This window comes from Chiloscyllium plagiosum, unplaced genomic scaffold (genome assembly GCF_037043375.1).
Source record: "Chiloscyllium plagiosum isolate Xiang-an unplaced genomic scaffold, Cpla_swu_hap1 HiC_scaffold_34, whole genome shotgun sequence".
In the NCBI taxonomy this organism is placed as follows: domain Eukaryota; kingdom Metazoa; phylum Chordata; class Chondrichthyes; order Orectolobiformes; family Hemiscylliidae; genus Chiloscyllium; species Chiloscyllium plagiosum.
In genome coordinates, this window is record NW_028270172.1 from 54761621 (window position 1) to 54782244 (window position 20624).

Genomic DNA, 20624 nt, shown 5'->3' on the forward strand with positions numbered 1-20624 from the left:
ACACCCCTATCCTGTTGATAAGACCTTGGCTATTGACCTTATCCATGTCTGTCATGATTTTATAATCTTCAATAATGTCATCCCTCAACCTGCCCAACTCCAGCTGATATTAACTTCAAGAACAAGCATTTAAAAATAAGCACTGCAACTTTGAAACAATGTTAAAAATGGCAAGTAAAAACACTCAGCCCAGACTTCATACTGTGATTTGTTTTTCTCCATGCTACAATTACTGAGGCAGCGTGAAACTCTTACTAGAACCAATAAGAAGTCAAACACCTGAATTCCTTTGTCTAAAGGTGGTGAGGATCTCTGCAGTGAAAACGCATCTCTGGCCAGATCCATGCAATAAGGGGACTTCTTATACCATAGGGTCAGCGTGGAGTTGCCTTTAGCAGAGTGAGATGAAGGGTGAGTATTCTTTCTGAAATTTGCATCAAAGTGTGAAATCAGTGCAAAGGGGGAAAGGTTTTCAATAAGGTTTACTGCATGAAGGAAACTTTCCGGAATGGTATGTGAGTGGGAGGTGGAAAACAGCATGAATGGAGAGGCCAAGCCACACTGAGACCAGAGGCAAGGTGGCAGCACAAAACGCAGCTTGATGCTAGTGCAGGGAAGGTAGACTTGATCAAAGAGCTTCAGGTGAAGTGGCGAGGCACCATAATGTGAGAGAATGTGCTCTGTAATTGGAGAGGGAAAGCTGGAATCAGGAAGGGGAGACGAGCAGGGAAGAGGATTGACTACCAATGGCAGGGGTTTCTGGGGGTAATTCAGGAAGCACAGCTGACATTCATGCCCAGCATCTGTTTATGGTCCCTGAAATAGACATCCTAAATCTGGCCCTACATTGATGTTCATCAAATTGTGATTGAATAGTGTCCTTGACAACTTTTGTCAACCAAGGGTATTTCATCTTCTCACCGAGTCCTTTTTGAACCGAAACAATAATTGCCGAGCATTATAGGATATCTGCTTGAACGTCTGCCCATGTACACTCACTGACCTTCCACTTGGTCGACTTCCACATCCTGCTTCAGACCAGATGTCAGGCAGAAATCCTCAATTTAGATGTCTGGTTTGTTCGGGGGAACTTCTGCAATCATACAGGAATTCTTGGACATCATCAGAAATATGCACATAGACAAAGAAGAAACCATGATATCATTCGATGTGACGGCACTGTTCACTTCGATTGACAAAACCCTAGCCAGAGAAACAATAGCCAACCTACTGGACATACAAAACAGAAAACAGGACGCTGAACCTATCAACAAAGACGGCATACTTAAACTACTGGACTTGTGCCTCACAACACACTTCACATTCAACAACCAGATATACGAACAAATCAACGGAACACCCATGGGATCACCAATCTCGGGACTCATAGCAGAGGCAGTTATGCAAAGGTTAGAACAAACAGTCCTAGCACAAATTCAACCCAAACTCTGGTTTGGGTCAGATATGTCGATGACACGTTTGTAATCATTAAAAACACGGAAATAGATAAAACACACCGGATCATCAACGCCACACTCACAGGAATCCGATTCACCAGAGAAGAAGAAAAGGATGCCAACTCCCATTCCGAGACGTGATGGTACAGAGAATACCGAACGGAGAATTCACTACAAGGGTATACAGGAAAGCCACACATACAGACCAAGTCCTAAACTATGAATGTAACCACCCCAACACACACAAACGAAGCTGCATCAGGACACTATTCAAAAGGGCCACAACACACTGCAGTACACCAGAACTGCAAAAAGGAGAAGAGGAACACCTATACAAGGTATTCGCCAAAAACGGATACCCGCGCAACTTCATCAACAGATGCCTAAGAGAAAGACCACGGAATGAGGACATACCACAACCAAAAGGACTAGCCACACCACCATACATCAGGAGCATCTCAGAACTGACAGCCAGACTACTGCGACCCCGATGACTCATAACGGCACACAAACCAACAGTCACGCTCAGACAACAATTCACCAGAATGAAGGACCCGATACCCAACATGAGCAAAACTAATGTAGTGTACAAAATGCCATGCAAGGACTGCACAAAACACTATATAGGACAATCAGGAAGACAGCTAACAATCCGCATACATGAACATTAACTAGCCACGAAACGACACGACCAGCTATCCTTAGTAGCCACACACGCAGACAACAAGCAACATGAATTCGACTGGGACAACACTACTATCATAGGGCAAGCCAGACAGAGAACAGCCAGGGAATTCCTAGATGCATGGCATTCATCCACAAACTCCATCAACAAACACATCGACCAGGACCCAATATACCAACCACTACACCGGACAGCTGAAACTAACAACCAGAAGCGGCAGGGACAGACCACTATAAACACCGGAGGAAACATCAAAGAAGCCCTAGCAGGAGGCTCCCAAGCACTGATGATGTCGCCTAGCCAGGGGACGAAACGTTTGCAACAAAAACTTCCAGCTCGGCGAACAGAACCACAGCAATGAACACATGATCAGCTGAGGCTGACTCCATTCGCCCAGTTTCTCTCTGTTGTTTCTGTTTGATGATGCCAAATTGCAGCGAGCTGCCTATGCTGTGATCTCCTTTTCCTTCAAACTAGAAATCCCCTAACTCCGGTGGATAGGGCCTTCAGCTATGACTGTCCCATTTCCCGCAGTGTTGCCCTCACTCTGTCCCTTCCTTTCCAGAGCAATGATAGATCTCCCCTTGTCCTCACTTCTCACTGCACTGGAATCCACATTCACAGAATCATCCTCCGCCACATCCAACACCTCCAGCAGGGCAGCACCATGAAACACATCCTCCCCTCCCGTCCACTGTTAGTATTTCACAGGGACAATTCCATCTGTGACACCCTCCATCAACCCGAACACTTCTTCCCCCTCCATGGCAACTTCCCATGCAATTCCCATTCACCTCTTTCCTCCTCACTGCCCAAGGGCCAAATCATAACTTCCAAGTGAAAAAGCATTTCATTTCTACTCTTTCAATCCAGTCTCTTAGGCGAAATTGTGGACTTCAGATGCTGGAGATTAGAGTGGTGCTGGAAATGGACAGCAGGTCAGGCAGCTTCCAAGGAGCAGGAAAATCGGAATCATCTGGAAGGGCTTTTGCCCAATCCAGTCTCTTGTCAATCCTGCTTACAATACAGTATCCCTGACATTGTTGAGACCAAACAGAGACTGCTTCAAGAAACACTCTCACTCTTTCGGAATAATTCTGACTGTCTTATTGCTTCCCATTTCAATAACCTACCTTGCTCTCATGCTAACATTTCGGTCCTGGGCTGCTGCAATGGTCCAATGAAGCACAACCCAAGCTCAAGTAACACTTCACTTTACCCTTCGGGAAATTATGGCCTGTAGGAATTAATATTCAATTCCATAACGTCATAGCCTGACCCCATTGTGGCTGTTCTCTATTTTTCTTACATTCTCCCTATGACCTTGTCTGTGACTTGTTTATCAATAGAGACAACACAATTTTCGCATTCACACTTTAATTTACACCCGTTGTACATCTGTTTCTTTTTCACCACAATTAAAACCCATTCCTCTGCGGGATTGCACCTCCACATGTTTCCCATCATCCCTCATCCACATTTGCCAAGGGACTAAGGAACCCTTTTCAGTTCTGAACAAGGGTCACGTTGGACTTGAGATGGAAATGTGTTGCTGGAAAAGCGCAGCAGGTCAGGCAGCATCTAGGGAACAGGAGAATCGACGTTTCGGGCATTAGCCCTTCTTCAGGAATGAGGAAAGTTGGTCCAGCAAGCTAAGATAAAAGATAGGGAGGAGTGACTTGGGGGAGGGGCGTCGGAAATGTGATAGGTGGAAAGAGGTCAAGGTGAGGGTGATAGGTCAGACTGGGGTGGGGGCGTAGAGGTCGGGAAGAAGATTGCAGGTTAGGAAGGCGGTGCTGAATTTGATGGATTTGACTGAGACAGGCTGGGGGGTGGGGAAATGAGGAAACTGGTGAAATCCGAGTTCATCCCTTGTGGTTGGAGGGTTTCTAGCCGGAAGATGAGGCGTTCTTCCTCCAACCGTCGTTTCGCTGTGGTCTGACGATGGAGGAGTCCAAAGACCTGCATATCCTTGGTGGAGTGGGAGGGGGAATTGAAATGTTGAGTCACGTTGGACTTGAAACGTTATATCTGTTTCTATGTCTCCACAGATGTTGCCAGGCCTGCTGAGTTTCTCCATCAAGTTCTGGTTTTGAACAAGTTCAAAGACGTGTGTCAAACCTGCTCAAATGCCCTCACCAACATGGAGCGCCAAACACCGGGCAGTGAACGATAGCGCAGGATGCACAACTCCATCAGTTTTGAAACTACATAAGACTAGCATCATTGACACTACAGAGTTCTTCATCAAGGCAAAGGAGAGAAACATTGGGAAACACATTCAATTTAAACACTGGTAGTGGCACGATTGGAAGGGAAAACATTCAGATGAATATTAGAATCGCTGCAGTGTGGAAACAGGTCATTCGACTCAAAACTTCCACACCAATCCCCTGAAGAGCAAACCAACCAGACCTAATCCCCTATCCTATATTTACCCCTTACCAATGCACCTAACCTACACATCTCTGAACACTATAATCAAATTAGCAAGGCCAACCCACCTAACCTGCACATCTTTGGACTGTGGGAGGGAACAAGAGCACCCAGAGGAAACCCTAACAGACATGGAGAGAACGCGGAAACTCCACACAGACAGTCGCCGGAGGATGGAATCTAACCACTGAGCCATGGTGCAGCCCCACAGTATATGTTTAGGAGTTTTGAGAAATGTGACAAGTAAGTGGTGTGATACCATGGACAGACGCTCAGAGGAATGAGAATATTAAAATGGAAGTGTCACCACATCAGAAACTGGAGTAGGTCACGGGGCGGGTGGTGATGGGTGAATGGGTCTTGGTGTGAACTGCGGCACAGACAGCAGAATTGCATTGCAGAAATTGCAGCTCAAACTGGGCATTCATGTGGTACTGTAGATCACAGCTGGATAGAAGGAGAATTGTATTGAACCACAATTTATAACTTTTTGCCTAGGATAATCCCTCAGTGTATCAATTCCATTAAGCTGATCCATGTTTCAGTTAGGAATGTGGGTGAATATACCAGGGTCTGAACCGTGTGTACCTAAAACTGATTACAACCTATTTAAAGCTACAGCACCTGACTACTGTAATGACATTCCAAACAGCAGGATGAACATCTGATAAAAAGGGCGAAATGATTTCAAAGCAAACAGATCAAATCGAAACTTTGCAGTCAGAAATGGAGTTGTACTATGATACAACTGACTGGAGAAGAGGTCTCCACAAATACTATTAAAAAAAAGTTCAATATGGTTAGGGTGTCGCTGGCTAGGTAATCATTTACTGCCCAAGGGGCAGTAAACAGTCAATCCCATTGCTGAGGGTCTGGAGTCGCGTGTGGGCCCGAGCAGGTATGGACGGCAGTTTCCTTCCCTAAAGGACATCAGTGAACCAGATAGGTTTCTTCTGCAATCAGCAATTCATTCCAGATCATCAATAGTCTCTTAATTCCAAACATTTATTGCATTTGAATTCCACCATCTGTTGTGATAGGATTTGAACGCAGGCTGTTAGACTATCAACCCAGCAACAACATCACTAGGCCATTGCTTTGCTATTCCCCAAAAGGATGGAACCTCCCTGCACATCAGTGTAAAATACAAGGATGCAGTATCTGCGCCAGCCTCAGCCAGAAGTGTTGTGTGGATGATATCAACAGAATCCCAGATGGCAGTCTTCAACCAATTCGATTCGCTGCACGTGACATGAAGAAACAGCTGAACACAGTAGATACAAGACAGGCAATGGGCCCTGACACCATTTCTGCAATTGGACTGAAGACTGGTGTTGCACAACAAGCCGTGTACCTGTAGACACTGTTTCATTCCAGCTTCAACACTGAATCTACCTGGAAATGCGAAAATTTACTCAACTATGTCCAAGAGGAAATAATTACAATCTGAACATTTACGATCAGCTCAGTCTCATCGTCGTAATCAAATTGATGGGAGTTCTTTTTGACAGAGCTGTCAAGCAGCACAGAAATAACGTGCTCAGTTTGGTTTCTGTTAGCTGCCCATGTAAAGAATGTGCTGTTGTGGAAATGTTGCTGGATTACTAAACCAATATAGGAATATTCTCTGGGAGCTGTTGGATGCTAAAATTTATTAATAAAATATTGTGATCTAAAATCTGGTGTCAGTGATAGTGACCTTGAATCCAATATCGATTGTAAACACCAATTGCCTTCCCAAATGTACTTTCAGGAAGTGAATCTCTTGTGCTTTCCTGGCTTGGCCTAAAAGTGACTCCAGTTACACAGACATGTGATAACCTCTTCAATAGTCTCTGAAACGGCGAAGCAAGATACTCAATTGTAGCAAACTGTTCTGAGGTCTAAAAGGATAATCCTGGACAGAACACCCAGCACCAATCTCGTTATCAGAGAACGGAATGGGAAACACAGTCCTGTTGATCCTGCAGAAACCTCCTTCCTAACATCTGAGAGCTTGTGACAACGTTTACAGAGATTGCCTACAGATTGCACAGAAACATTGGGAAAGAAGTAGGTCATTCAACACATTTAGCCTTCCCTCTCTCGCTCATGTTCAAACATCTCCTTATCGTACTTTTCCCAACAATGTACATGTCCCTGAATGTGATGAACCATCGGTAAAATATAAAATAGGAACAACAGTAGTTTCTTTGGGTCATAGAGCTTTCTACCCCATTCAGTATAATGATGGATGATCCTGTGTCGCCACACCATACTCCTGATCTCTCCATCCTTTTAGGATTTAGAAATCCTGATTTATATTCAGTGTCTTGGCTTCCACATCCTTATGCGGTAGCGATTTCCTATGGTTCACCAGTCTCTAAGTGCAGACGTTTATTGCAAAGTGGCCAGTCTGTACCTAATATTTTGGCCACTTGTTTTAGACGTCCCAGCCAGGGGAATTATCACGCCTGCTTCCAATCTGTCTCACCCTGTCGGAGATTAATATATTTAACTGAGATATCCACACATTTCCCTGAACCCCATTGAATACAGGCCTAGTCGCCCCAAACTCTACTCCCACAACAAGCCTGTCATCTCAGAGATCAGTCTGGTCATCCGACACTATTGCGTCTGTTTCAATGCAAGATGGCTGACTGGTAAGGCCGTTGAACTCAGGGCGTGAATAGGTATGTGGGACTGGAATATTATAGCCATTACAGAAACATGGCTAAGGGAGGGACAGGAGTGGCAGCTAAATATACCAGGGTAAATGTTCAAAGTTTGGGTGAAGATTTGTAGCTCGGGTGCTCGTTGTTGTGGTTCTGTTCGCCGAGCTGGAAATTTTTGTTGCAAACGTTTTGTCCCCTGTCTAGGTGACATCCTCAGTGCTTGGGAGCCTCCTGTGAAGCGCTTCTGTGGTGTTTCCTCCGGCATTCATAGTGGCCTGTCCCTGCCGCTTCCGGTTGTCAGTTTCAGCTGTCCGCTGTAGTGGCTGGTATATTGGGTCCAGGTCGATGTGTTTGTTGATGGTGGTAAATGTGCTTTATGCAGGACAGGGATGGTGGAAGGAGGAGAGGGGGGTGTTTCATTTTTGATTAAGGCGAGTTTCACACCAGTAATCAGAGATAAAATAACTGATGGATCATCCAGTGAGGCTTTGTGGGGGGAGATAAGAAATAAGAAGAGAATGGTGATATTATTTGGTTTGTACTTTCGGCCCCCAAATAGGAAACGGGGAATTAGAGGAACAAAAAATATGTAGAGAAATTGTGGAGACTTGCAGGGCCAATAGGATTACCATAGGAGGAGATGTTAATTTTCTTAACATAGACTGGGAATGATGCAGAATTAAGGACTGAGATGGGATGGATCTATTAAGTGTGTTCAGAAAAGTTTCCTCAAGCAATAGGTAGAGGGTGCAACTCGGGAAGGGGCAAAACTTGACATACTTTAAGAAATAAGGCAGGACAGGTGACTGAGGTGAAAGTGGGGGAGCATTCTGGGACCAGTGACCATTGTTCTATAAGTTTTAAATTGTTATGCAGAAGGACAAAACTGGTCCACAAATTCAAGTTCTAAATTGGGGCACAGCGAATTTTAATGGAATTAGACAGTAGCTTGTAAGGGTTGGTTGGAGGAGTTTGTTTGCAACGGGACCTCCAGCAACTGGGAGGCCTTTAAAAGTGAAATGGCAAAATGTCTAGAGTTTAAGGTCTAAATGTTCCTGTGAGAGTGAATGGCAAGTTTGGAAGGAAGAGGGCACCCTACATGACAAGAGATACTGAGGGTTTGACCAGCAAAAAGGAGGCGTGGCCCAGGTCCATGCAGCTGGAATCAAGGGAATACCTGGAGGTGTAAGGAGAATACAGGCGTTTACTGATGAAGGAAATCAGGAGGGCAAAAAGGGGGTACAAGATAGCCCTGACTGAGTAGATTAGTGTGAATCCAAATGGGTTTGTTAAGTATATTAAAGGAAAAAAATAACTAAATGTGAATATGACCCCGCAAGGTCCAAAGTCGATATGCATGTCTAGAACCGCAGGAAATGGGCAAGGTTTCAATGAATATTTCTCCTCAGTGTTTACCGTGAAGAAATACATGAAGACTTTGGAGCTTAGCAGAGGTCGTGGTGATATCTTGTGATTAGTCAATATCACAGGAGAGGCTGTGTTGGATGTATTAGAATGCATGAAGGTGGATAAATCTCCTGGTCCAAAACAGATGCATCCAAGAACACTGCAAGAGACTACAGAAGAAATCACGGGGACACTGGTTGACACTTTTACATCATCGTTAGCCACATGTGAGGTTCCAGAAGATTCGAGGGTAGCAAATGTTGTTCCATTATTCAAGAAGGGAAGCAAAGAAAAACCTGGGAACTGCAATTCGGTAAAATGAACACCTGTGGTAGGTAATTTACTTGAGTAGATTCTGAAGGATAAGATATGCATGCATTTGGAAAGACATGGGTTAATGAGGAATAGCCTTTTTTTTAGATCCCTTACAGTATGAAAACAGAACAATTGGCCCAACAGGTCCATACCAACCCTCTGAAGAGTAACCCACCCAGTCCCATTTCCCTACCCTATATTTACCCCTTGCTAATGTACCTAACACGATGGGTAATTTAGCATGGCCAATCCACCTGACCTATACATTTTTGCATTGTGGGAAGAAAATGAAGGGCGCAGAGGAAACGCACACAGGCACAGGGATAATGTTCAAACTCCACACAGAGAGTCACCCGAGGCTGGAATAGAACGTGTGTCTGTGGCACTATGAGCCACCATGCCACCCTTGCTTTTTTTAATCAAAACTGTTCAAATACACAGGTACATGATCTATTCTGCCCCTTCCCCTGATACACGTGCCAATACCACATACCATGGATAATTTATTCTCCACTGAAAGTATCATCATATTATTATTTATTAATGTTTGTTACTATTTATTTTAATATTATCATTAAGAGCTGTTTTTAAACTGGCAAAATGCATTGATTTGTGCGTGGGATATCATGCCTCATAAATTTATTTGAGTTATTTGATGAAGTGACCAAGAATATTGATGAGGGCTGGGTGGTAGATGTAGTCTGGATAATTTTCAGTAAGGCCTTTGACAAAGTTCCCCTTGATAGACTTGTATGGAAGATTCGATCGCATGGAATGCTGAGGGAGCTGGCAAATTAGGTACACAATTGGCTTGATGGTAGTAAGCAGAGAGTAGTAGTGGATGGATGCTCTCGGATTGGAGGCCTATGACGCATGGGGTACCTAAGGTGTCGGTGCTGGGTTCTTTGCTGTTTGTCATCTATATCAAAGATATTCTTGAGAATGTACAAGGCATGATTAGTAAGTTTTAAGATGACTCTAAAATAGGTGGTATCGTGGACAGTGAGGAAGTATATCAGAAATTGCAGCAGGATCTTGCTCAACTGGGGAATTGAGCTGAGGATTATTTTTGCAAAGTTAGATCAAGGTAGGAATTGCATGGTGAATGCTAGGGCCTTAAGGTGCGTAGTTGAGCAGAGGGACCATGGAGTTCAGATCCACCGTTTTTTGAAAGTGGAATCACAGGTTGACATGGCAGTGAGAAAGGCTTTTGGCATACTTATATTCTTCGGTCAGGACACGGAGGAGAGAAGTTGGGAACTTATGTTGTAGTTATGCAGGATGTTGGTGAGGCCGCACTTGTAGTGTTGTGTTAAGTGTTGGTCACATTGCTATTGGAAAGACGTTTTTAAGTTGGAATGTGTTCAGACGGAACTTACAACGATGTTGGCAGGACTCAATTGTATAACTTATAGGGAGAAGTTGGACACACTAGGACTTTTTCTTCAGAGGGTAGGAGACTGAGGGGGACTGAGTGTGCAAGATCATGAAAGGCATGGATAGGGTGAATGGGCGCAGCCTTTTTTTCCCAGAGTTGGAGAATCGAGGATGAGAGGGCATCAGTTTAAGGTGAGATGGGAAAGAATAAAAGGGAAACTGATGGGAACTGTTTTACACAGAGAGTGGTATGTAAAGGGATGTGGTTGAGGCGTTTACATTAACAATATTTAAACAGCATTTGGACAAATACATGGATAAGAAAGGTTTGGAAGGATATGTGCCAAGTGCTGGGAAATTAGGTTGTGTGGGTGGACATTTGGGTCAGCATGGACCAGACTGGGCCAAAGGGTCTCTCCGCATGCCGTTGGACTTGATGACTTTATAAATAGGATAACATTTGGGCCAAACTCTCATTTTTTCATTTTATCATGAATTCGAATAATATTTGGACAAAGGTCTGTCAAGATAACATTGCAGAGATTTTGTTTCTCAGTTTGCTTTTAAACATGTGCGTGTGTGCTTGTGTGTGTGAGAGAGAGACTGTGTGTTCAGCAGTATTTTTCAAAGCGAAATATCAACGTACATGTTTGCAATATCCACTCGTCATTCTTCTTTCCATCATTGTTTGAATAACTTCACTTTGGTCATAAACGTGTTGTTTTGGCAGATTAAAGAAATCTGCCTAACTTGTTCCTAACACTGACCCTGACACACTGTAAGAACTATATCATTGGACATATCACCAAGCCAGTTATATATATTTTGTGGCCAGTGGAGGAGTGGTACGAGAAAAGGGAACAGTGATCCATAAACACAGGAAATTATCGACTCAGTGAGCTGAACGTCAGTGCAGGGTAGGTTGTTGGAGTGGATTCTGGGGGATAGGATTTACATGAGTTTAGAAAGACAAGAACTGATTAGGGATAGTCAACATGGCTTTGTGCGATGAAAATTGTGTTGCTGGAAAAGCAGAGCAGGTCCTGCAGCATCCAAGGAGCAGGAGAATCGACGTTTTGGGCATGAGCCTTTCTTCAGGAATGAGGAAGGTGTACCAAGCAGGCTAAGATAAAAGCTAGGGAGGAGGGACTTGGGGGACGGGCATTGGGAATGTGATAGGTGGAAGGAGGTTAAGGTGAGGGTGAGAGGCAAGAGAGGGGGTGGGGGCGGAGAGGTCAGGAAGAATATTGCAGGTCACGAAGGTGGTGCTGAGTCCGAGGGTTGGGATTGAGATAAGGTGGGTGGGAGAGGAAATGAGGAAGCCGGAGAAATCTGCATTCATCCCTTGTGGTTGGAGGGTTCCTAGGTGGAAGATGAGGCGCTCTTCCTCCAGGCGTCGTGTTGCCATGGTCTGGCGCTGGAGGAGGCCAAGGACCTGCATGTCCTTGGTGGAGTGGGATGGGGAGTTAAAGTGTTCAGCCATGGGTTGGTTGGGTTGATTGGTGCAGGTGACCCAGAGATGTTCTCTGAAACGTTCCGCACGTAGGTGGCCTGTCTCCCCAATGAAGAGGAGGCCACATCGGGTGCAGCGGATGCAGTAAACGATGTGTGTGGAGGTGCAGGTGAATTTGTGATGGATATGGAAGGATCCCTTGGGGCCTTGGGGGAAGTGAGGGCGTAGGTGTGGGCGCAAGTTTTGCATTTCTTGCGGTTGCAGGGGAAGGTGCCGTGAGTGGAGGTTGGGTTGCTGGGGGGTATGGACCTGATGAGGGACTCACGGAGGGAGTGGTCTTTTTGGAACGCTGATATGGAGGGAAATATATCCTTGGTGGCGGGGTCTGTTTAGAGGTGGTGGAAATGACGATGCATCTGGAGGTTGGTGGGGTGGTACGTGAGGACGAGTGGGGTTCTGTCCTGGTGGCGATTGGAGGTGCGGGGTTCAAGGGCAGAGGAGCGGGAAGTGGAGGAGATGCGGTGGAGAGCATTGTCAACCACGTCTGAGGGGAAATTGCGGTCTTTGAAAAAGGAGGCCATCTGGATTGTTTGGTATTGGAATTGGTCCTCCTGGGAGCAGATGTGGTGGTGATGAAGGAATTGGGAATATAAGATGGCATTTTTACAAGGGGCAGGGTGGGAGGAGGTGTAATCTAGGTAGCTGTGGGTGTTGGTCGGTTTATAGTAAATGTCTGTTTTGAGTCGGTCACCCGAGATAGAAATGGAGAGGTTGAGGAAGGGGAGGGAGGAGTCTGCGACGGTCCAGGTAAATTTGAGGTCGAGGTGGCCCCTCTACTCGCCACCAGGACAGAAACCCACTGGTCCTCACCTATCACCCCACCAACCTCCAGATACATTGTATCATCCTTCGTCATTTCCGCCACCTCCAAACAGACCGCACCACCAAGGATATATTTCCCTCCCCATCAGCCTTCCAGAAAGACCACTCCCTCTGCGACTCCCTCGTCAGGTCCACACCCCCAAACAACCCAACCTCCACTCCCGGCACCTTCCCCTGCAACCGCAAGAAATGCAAAACTTGCACTCACACCTACCCCCTCACTTCCCTCCAAAGCCCCAAGGGATCCATCCATATCCGTCACAAATTCACATGCGCCTCCACATACATCATTTACTGCTTCTGCTGCACCCGATGTGGCCTCCTCTACATTGGGGAGACAGGCCGCCTACTTGCGGAACGTTTTCGAGAACACCTCAGGGACACCCGCACCAACCAACCCAACCACCCCGTGGCTGAACACTTTAACTCCCCTCCCACTCCACCAAGGACATGCAGGTCCTTGGCCTCATCCAGCGCCAGACCATGGCAACACGACGCCTGGAGGAAGAGCGCCTCATCTTTCACCTCGGGAGCACTCCAACCACAAGGGATGAATGCAGATTTCTCCAATTTCCTCATGTCCTCTGCCCCCACTTTATCTCAGTCCCAACCCTCGCTCTCAGCACCACCTTCTTGACCTCTCCACCCCACCCCCTCTCCAGCCTATCACCCTCACCTTAACGTTCTTCCACCTATCGCATTCCCAATGCCCCTCCCCCAAGTCCCTCCTCCCTAGCTTTTATTTTAGCCTGCTTAGCATACCTTCCTCATTCCTGAAGAAGTGCTTATGTCCGAAACGTCGATTCTCCTACTCCTTGGATGCTGCCTGATCTGCTGCGCTTTTCCAGCAACTGCTTTTCATCTCTGATCTCCAGCATCTGCAGTCCTCACTTTCTCCTAATGGCTTTGTGTGATAGAAATCATCAGAATGATGTGTTGCTTCCCTGGTGCCAGGACAAAGGATGTCTCAGAAAGGGTGCAAAATGTTCTCACAGGGGAGTGGGGCCAGCAAGTGGTCATTGTCTACATTGATACCAACGACATAAGAAGGGAAAAGGTTGAGAGTCTGAAGGGAGACTACGGACTGTTAGGCAGGAATTTAAAAAAGGAGGTCCTCGAGAGTAGTAATATCTCGATTGCTCCCGGTGCTACGAACAAGTGAGGGCAGGAATAGGTGGATAGCGCAGATGAATGCATGGCTGAGGAGCTGGTGTATGGAAGAAGGATTCACACTTTTGGATCATTGGAATCTTTTTCAGCGTAGAAGTAACCTGTACAAGAAGGACGGATTGCACCTAAATCAGAAGGGGACTAATATACTGGCAGGGAAATTTGCTAGAGCTGTTCGGGAGAATTTGAACTGGTAAGGTTGGGGGATGGGGGGTGTGGGTTGTTTGGAACCCAGAGAGATAGTGAGGAAAGAGGTTAATCTGCTACTGAGCAGTTGAGAACAGAAGCGAGTCAAACAGCCAGGGAAGGCAGGGACAACGTGAAACTAATAAATTAAACTGCATTTATTTCAATGCAAGGGGCTTAACAGGGAAGGCAGATGAACTGAGGGCATAGTTAGGAACGTGGGACTGCGATATCATAGCAATTACAGAAACATGGCTCAGGGATGGACAGGACTGGCAGCTTGATGTTCCAAGATACAAATGCTATAGGAAGGATAGAAAGGGAGGCAAGAGAGGAGGTGGTGTGACGTTTTTGATAAGGGATAACATTACAGTTGTGCTGAGGAAGGATATTCCTGGAAATACATCCAGGGAAGTTATTTGGGTGGAACTGAGAAATAAGAATGGGATGATCACCTTATTGGGATTGCATTATAGACCTCCTAACAGTCAGAGGGAAATTGAAAAACAAATTTGTAAGGAGATCGCAGCTATCACAGCGCCAGAGACCCGGGTTCAATTCCCGACTCAGGTGACTGACTGTGTGGAGTTTGCACATTCTCCCCGTGTCTGCGTGGGTTTCCTCCGGGTGCTCCGGTTTCCTCCCACAGTCCAAAGATGTGCAGGTCAGGTGAATTGGCCATGCTAAATTGCCTGTAGTGTTAGGTAAAGGGGTAAATGTACGGGAATGGGTGGGTTACGCTTCGGAGGGTCGGTGTGGACATGTTAGGCCGAAGGGCTTGTTTCCACACTGTAAGTAATCTAATCTAATCTAATCTAATCTAATCTAATCTAATCTGTAAGAATAATAGGATGATTATGGTGGGGGATTTTAACTTTACAAACATAGACAGGGACTGCCAGAGTGTTAAGGGTTTAGATGGAGAGGAATTTGTTTAGGATGTACAAGAGAGTTTTCTGATTAAGTATGTGATATACCTACTAGAAAAGGTGCAAAACGTGACCTATTCTTGGGAAATAAGGCAGGGCAGGTGACTGAGGTGTCAGTGGGAGAGCACTTTGGGACCAGCGACCATAAGTCTATTCGGTTTAAAATAGTGATGGAAAAGGATAGACCAGATCTAAAAGTAGAAGTTCTAAATTGGAGAAAAGCCAATTTTGATGATATTAGGCAAGAACTTTCAAAAGATGACTGGGGGCAGATGTTCGCAGGTAAAAGGATGGCTGGAAAATAGGAAGCCTTCAGAAATGAGATAACAAGAATCCAGAGAAAGTATATTCCTGTTTGGGTGAAAGGAAAGGCTGGTAGGTATAGGGAATGCTGGATGACTAATGAAATTGATGGTTTGGTTAAGAAGAAGGAGGAAGCACATGTAAGGTATAGACAGGATAGATCGAGTGAATCCTGAGAAGAGTACAAAGGCAGTAGGAGTATACTTAAGAGGGAAATCAGGAGGGCAAAAAAGGGATATGAGATAGCTTTGGCAAATAGAATTAAGGAGAATCAAAAGGTTTTTGACAAATACGTTAAGAACAAAAGGATAACGAGGGAGAAACTAGGGCCCCTCAAAGATCAGCAAGGCGGCCTTTGTGTGGAGCCGCAAAAAATGGGGGAAATACTAAACAAGTATTTTACATCAGTACTTAGTATGGAAAAGGATATGGAGGATATAGAATGTCGTGAAGTAGATGGTGATGTATTGAAAAATGTCCAAATTACAGAGTAAAGTGCTGGATGTCTTGAAACGGTTAAAGGTGGATAAATCCCCAGGACCTGATTAGGTGTACCCCAGCACTCTGTGGGAAGCTAGAGAAGTGATTGCTGGGCCTCTTGCTGAGATATTTGTATCATCGATAGTCACAGGGAGGTGCTGGAAGACTGGAGGTTGGCTAACGTGTTGCCACTGTTTAGGTGGCAAGGGCAAGCCAGGCAACTATAGACCAGTGAACCTGACGTCGGTGGTGGGCAAGTTGTTGGAGGGAATCCTGATGGACAAGATGTACTGTATTTGGAAAGGGAAGGAGTAATTAGGAATAGTCAACATGGCTTTGGGCGCGGGAAATCGTGTCTCACAAACTTAATTGAGTTTTTTTGAAGAAGTAACAAAGAAGATTGATGAGGACAGAGCAGTGGATGTGATCTATATGGACTTCAGTAAGGCATTCGAAAGGTTCCCCATGGGAGATTGATTAGCAAGGTTAGATCTCACGGAATACAGAGAGAACTAGCCATTTGGATACAGAATTGGCTCAAAGGTAGAAGACAGAGGATGGTGGTGGAGGGTAGTTTTTCGGACTGGAGGCCTGTGACCAGTGGAGTGCCACAAGGATCGGTGCTGGGTCCTCTACTTTATGTCATTTACATCAATGATTTGGATGCAAGCGTAAGAGGTACAGTTAGGAAGTTTGCATATTATACCAAAATTGGAGGTGCAGTGGACAGCGAAGAGAGTTACCACAGATTACAACAGGATCTTGACCACATGGGCCAATGGGCAGAGCGTTGGCAGATAGAGTTTAATTCAGATAAATGCGAGGTTCTGCATTTTGGTCTCCTTCCTTTCGGAAAGCTGTTGTGAAACTTGAAAGGGTGCAGAAAAGATTTACAAGGATGTTTCCAGGGTTGGAGGATTTGAGCTATGGGGAGAGGTAGAATAGGCTGGGGTTGTTTTCCTTGGAGCATCGGAGGCTGAGGGGTGACCTTTAGAGGTTTAAAAAATTATGATGGACATGGATAGGGTAAATAGACAAAGTCTTTTCCCTGGGGTTGGGGAGTCCAGGACGAGAGGGCATAGGTTTAGAGTGAGAGGGGAAAGATATAAAAGAGACCTAATGGGCAACATTTTCACACAGAGGGTGATACATGCATGGAATGAAATGCCAGAGGAATTGTAGAGGCTGGTACAATTGAAACATTTAAGAGGCATTTGAATGGGTATATGAATAGGTGGGGATTTGAATTATATGGGCCAGGTGCTGGCAGGTGGGACTAGATTGGGTTGGGATATCTGGTCGGCGTGGACAGGTTGGACGGTAGGGTATGTTTCCATGCTGTACATCTCTATGACTCTATGACTGAATATTTTGAAGAGTTGACGATGAGGACTGATAAAGGCACTGTCATATACACTGTTTAGAACATAGAACATAGAAAAGTACAGCAAAGAACAGGCCCTTTGGCCCACGATGTTGTGCCGAGATTTAATCTAATGTATAAAAGAGTCACTTAACCTACGCAACCCTCAACTCACTGCTATCCATGTGCATGTCCAACAGTCGCTTAAAAGTTCCCAATGACTCTGCTTCCACCACCACAGCTGGCAATGCATTCCATGCATTCACAACTCTCTGCGAAAAGAACCTACCTCTGACATGTCCTTTATATATTCCTCCTGATATCTTCAAACTATGACTTCTCACACGAGTCTATCCTGTTCTGGGGAAAAGTCTCTTGCTACTAACTCTATCTATTCCTCTCATTATTTTGTACACCTTGGTCAGGTATCCTCTTTTCCTCTTTCTCTCCAGAGAGAAAAGTCCGAGCTTATTCAACCTTTCATCATAAGGCAAGCCCTATAGTCCAGGCAGCATCCTGGTAAGCCTTCTTTGCACCCTCTCCAAAGCCTAGGTTAGATCGGCTTCAGATTGGTATGACAGGTCGGCACAACAACGAGGGCCGAAGGGCATGTTCCAGAACTAAGGCTTTCTATCGGTATTTAAGAAATAAAAGAATGACGAGAATAAGATTAGGGCCAATCAATGATGGTAGTGGGAAGTTGTGTGTGGAGTCAGAGGAGATAGGGGAAGCACTAAATGAATATTTTTCGAGAGTATTCACTCTAGAAAACGACAATGTTGTCGAGGAAAATGTTGAGGTACAGGTTACTCGACTAGGTGGGATTGAGGTTCACAAGGAAGAGGTATTAGAAATCCTGCAGAGTGTGAAAATAGGTAAGTCCCCTGGGCCGAATGGGATTTAACCTAGGATCCTCTGCGAAGCCATGGAGGAGATTGCCGAGCCTTTGGAATTGATCTTTAAATCGTCATTGTCCACAGGAATAGTGCCAGAAGACTGGAGGATAGCAAATGTGATTTCCTTGTTCAAGAAGAGGAGTAGAGACAACCTGGTAATTATAGACCAGTAAGCCTTACTTCAGTTGTTGGTAAAGTGTTGGAAAAGGTTATAAGATATAGGATTTATAATCATCTAGAAAAATATCATTTGATTAGGGATAGTCAGCACGGTTTTGTGAAGGATAGATCGTGCCTCACAAACTTTATTGAGTTCTTTGAGAAGGTGACCAAACAGGTAGATGAGAGTAAACCGGTTGATGTGGTGTATATGGATTCCAGCAAGGCGTTCGATAAGGTTCCCCACAGTAGGCTATTGTACAAAATGCGGAGGAATTTGACTGTTGGAGACATAGCAGTTTGGATCAGTAATTGGCTTGCTGAAAGAAGACAGAGGATGGTGGTTGATGGAAAATTTCATCCTGGAGTCCAGTTACGAGTGGTGTACTGCAAGGTTCGGTTTTGGGTCCACTGCTGTTTATCATTTTTATAAACGACCTGGATGAGGGCGTAGAAGAGTGAGTTAGTAAATTTGCAGATGACGCTAAGGTCAGTGTAGTTGTAGGTTCCAGAGAGACATAGATAAGCTGAAGAGCTAGACTGAGAGGTGGCAAATGGAGTTTAATGCAGACAAGTGTGAGGTGATTCACTTTGGTCAGAGTAATCGGAATGCAAAGTACTGGGCTAATGGTAAGATTCTTGGTAGTGTAGATGAGCAGAGAGATCTCAGTGTCCATGTACACAGATCCTTGAAAGTTGCCACCCAGGTTGACAGGGTTGTTGAGAAGTCATACAGTGTTTTAGCTTCTATTAATAGAGGAAGAAGAAAGCTTATGTTAGGGGCTCCAGAACCATGAGGTTATGCTGTAGCTGTACAAAACTCTGGTGCGGATACCCTTGGAGTATTGTGTACAGTTCTGTTCGCCGCATTATAAGAAGGATGTAGAAGCTTTGGAAAGGGTGCAAAGGAGATTTACTAGGATTTTGCCTGGTATGAGGAACGACTGAGGGACTTGAGGCTGTTTTTGTTAGAGAGAAGAAGGCTGAGAGGTGACTTAATGGAGACATATAAGATAATCAGATGGTTAGATAGGGAGGACAGGGAGAGTATGGTGACAGCAAGCACGAGGGGGCTTAGCTTTAAATTGAGGGGTGCTAGATATAGGGTAGATGTCAGAGGTAGTTTATTTACTCAGAGGGTATGGAATGCTTTGCCTGCAATGGTAGTAGATTTGCCAACTTTAAGAACATTTAAGTTGTGATTGGACAAGCATATGGACGTACAAGGAATAGTGTAGGTTAGTTGAGCTTCAGATTGGTATGACAGGTTAATGCAACATCGAGGGCCGAAGGGCCTGTACGGCGCTGTAATGTTCTATGTAATATTCCAATTGTGGTCTCACCAGGGACTTGTAGAGCTGCAGCAAAACCTCACGGCTCTTAAACTCTATGCCCCTGTGAATGAAAGCCAAAACACCATACCCTTTCTAAACAACCCTACCCACTTGGATGGCCACTTTGAGGGATCTATGCACTTGCACATCCAGATCCCTCTGTTCCTCCACACTGCCAAGAACCTTTCTTTAATCCTATATTCAGCATTCAAGTTTGACCTTCCAAAATGCACCACTTCGCACTCATCCAAGTTGAACTCCATCTGCCATTTCTCAGCCCAGCTCTGCATACTGCCTATGTCGTGCTGCAGCCTGCATTAGCCCTCTGTATAATCGATGACACCTCCAACCTTTGTCTCATCTGCAAATTTACTAACCCATCCCTCAACCTGCTCATCCAAGTCATTTATAAAAACTACAAAGAGCAGAGGCCCAAGAACATAATCCTGTGGGACCCCACTCAACACTGTCTTCCAGGCAGAGCACTTTCCATCTACAGCCACTCTCTGCCTCCTGCCAACCAACCAGTTCTGAATCTAGATAGCCAAACTTCTCTGTATCCCATACTTCCTGAATTTATGAGTGAGCCTACCATGGGGAACCCTATTAAATGCCTTGCTGAAATCCATATACACCACATATACACCAAATCCACTACTCGACCGTCGTCGACCTATCTTGACACCTCCTCAAAGAAGCTGGTGAGGCCACTTTAAGAATACTGCGTACAATTCGAATGCCTCGGATAAAAGATGGATGTTGTTAAGCTTGAGATGGTGCAGAAATGATTTACAATGATTTTCTGGAAGCTGAAGGTTTCATCTACAGGGAGAGGATGAACAGTTTGAGGCCTTTTGCCATGGACTGTCAGAGATTGAGCCATGACATAGAGGTTTATAAAATCCTGAGGGACATGGATAGTCTGAATTGCCAAGGTATTTTTCCCAGGGTAGGTGACTACACGGCGTAGGTTGAAGGTGACAGGGGAAGGATTTAGAAGGGACCTTAGGGGTAACATTTTCATGCAGAGGGTGGTGCATGTACGGAATGTGCTGCCAGAGAAACTGATGAAAGCAGGTCCAACTACATGGTTAAATGTGTTTGGATAGGTACATCAATAGGAATGGTTCAGAGCGAT